This window comes from Festucalex cinctus, chromosome 11 (genome assembly GCF_051991245.1).
Source record: "Festucalex cinctus isolate MCC-2025b chromosome 11, RoL_Fcin_1.0, whole genome shotgun sequence".
NCBI lineage: Eukaryota > Metazoa > Chordata > Actinopteri > Syngnathiformes > Syngnathidae > Festucalex > Festucalex cinctus.
This window is the reverse complement of record NC_135421.1, coordinates 12,621,448-12,623,256: the sequence shown is the minus strand read 5'-3', so window position 1 is coordinate 12,623,256 and position 1,809 is coordinate 12,621,448. Positions and strand designations below refer to the sequence as shown.

General features: G+C 35.9%; 1 long non-coding RNA gene across 1 annotated transcript; it reads right to left on the bottom strand.

Moving 5' to 3' along the window:
• Positions 1–229: 229 nt before the first annotated feature.
• Positions 230–1,809, bottom strand: LOC144030891 (uncharacterized). The gene is made up of 3 exons (XR_013287385.1): positions 1,786–1,809; positions 1,554–1,637; positions 230–821 (listed from the first exon to the last, which is right to left on the bottom strand). It is a non-coding gene; the product is annotated as an uncharacterized LOC144030891 (long non-coding RNA).

Sequence of the window (1,809 nt, the reverse complement as noted above, 5' to 3'; positions counted from 1 at the left end):
ACTTGCACGTTGGGGTACTGTTAAATAGACAAGGACCATGGAAAATAGAAATGCATTTGCCGTGCCTTGTGTGTAAAAAGGTGCAGTAAAAGGCCAAAAATGATGCACAATTCCCAAAATAAATTCAAAAGTGTGGACTTTCTGATGTGTGTGCAAAGTTTCATGAAAAGTCGCTCGTTTGATATTCAAAACCAGCATCTGTTTATTTGAAAACATTGCATGGCACAGAGATGGTGTGTGATCAAATAAAAAGCTTTTTGATGACTCTTAATGTGGTGTCGCTGTGCAACACATATGTATTCATGACATAGTGAAGTATTGTGACAGTTTTGTAGGGTCCAGCAAACAGTAAATGTGTGACAGTTATTCAAGAAAAAATGTAGCTTTGAAGCAGGCTAACCAATGACATCATCTAAAGGGGAAAAAAGCACATGAGCAAGCATAGGTATAAGTAGAGGAGAAAAAGAGATGAAAGAAGTGCGAGAGATGGAACAGGAGAGGAATGCAGCTGTTTATGTATAGCTGTTGTAACAGGACAGATTAAATAACACTTTAACCTGGGGTTAACAGCGCCCTAGGACAGATAAACTCTTTAGTGTAAAAGTTTTCTGGGACAGATGAATCCCTTGGGGTCAAAGAGTTTGGGTTAGCACATAGTCTGTCTTAGGATAATGTAACCTCCATGGATGAATTAGTCCTAGGACGCTTTGACCTGCGGGCTAAAACTTCAGGGGGGTTAACCTGTCCTGTTATATTGTGATCATCGTCTTCGTGCATGTCCTCAGTGGCTTCTTCTGTCTGTGTGGCAGCATTTGATACATCTGTAGAACAAAAAAGAATGAAGAATCATGTTAGATCTGTGAAGTTTGGTTGTCTTAGGTGTAGTTTACAGAACAGTCGTGTGCATATTTTTAGCATGGTAGTGTCTTAATACAAATGCATATTATGTAATGCACTGTATATGGATATTACAGACGTAATATTTGACGGTGATCTTATATTCATAGTTTTTGCCCGTTAATAAATAATATAGCTAGTAAGTAATAAGACACGCAAAAATGGTATAGTTGAATCCTCTGGGTCAAAAAGCAATGTTTTAGGATTGTGTGATGAAATGATGAATAAAAGTAAGGATACGACAGGTACATAAATGGTTATATATACACACGGACATATATATTTATACAGTATAACAGTGCCGCATGTATTGGTTTTAAGGAAAGAGTTGAAAAGCAGTGTTCAGAAAAAAGCATAAGACGCACAAAGTACCATTTCACTACATGTAATAAGTTGTCAAGTAGACATGTGAATTAAGTGGTTAAGATAGTGGCTACTGTGCAAGTAAGCTTCAATTGTCTCTAAAAGGTTAGCATATGTGTTCTACATGATATCAATGGCTAGACGTGCTCGTGGAGAAACATTACAAACAGAAAAACACACTAAAGGTGCCTTTAACAAACCTGTTAATAAATGAGAACTTAATACATATATGTATGGCATACTGTATATGATTGAGAAAGTTGTCCTGTTTAGTTTATGTATTGTATACTTACGGAAAAAAGTTGGCAATCTTTGCGTATGGAGATGATTAGAGGGTCTTTATCAAAAGAGAATTTGCTTGTTGATTTGTTCATGTTCTGTAGAAAAGCAAAGGAGTAGAAATAAATACAGTATCATACTTCATAAACATACAAGAAATTTGTAGCTGTATTAACCATTGTTGGTATTTGAAGTGATAATTTAGGAATAGAAGTGTAGTGATTGCAGAATTTATAGAGTGCTTACCTTGTATGACTTTGTAGATGGAAA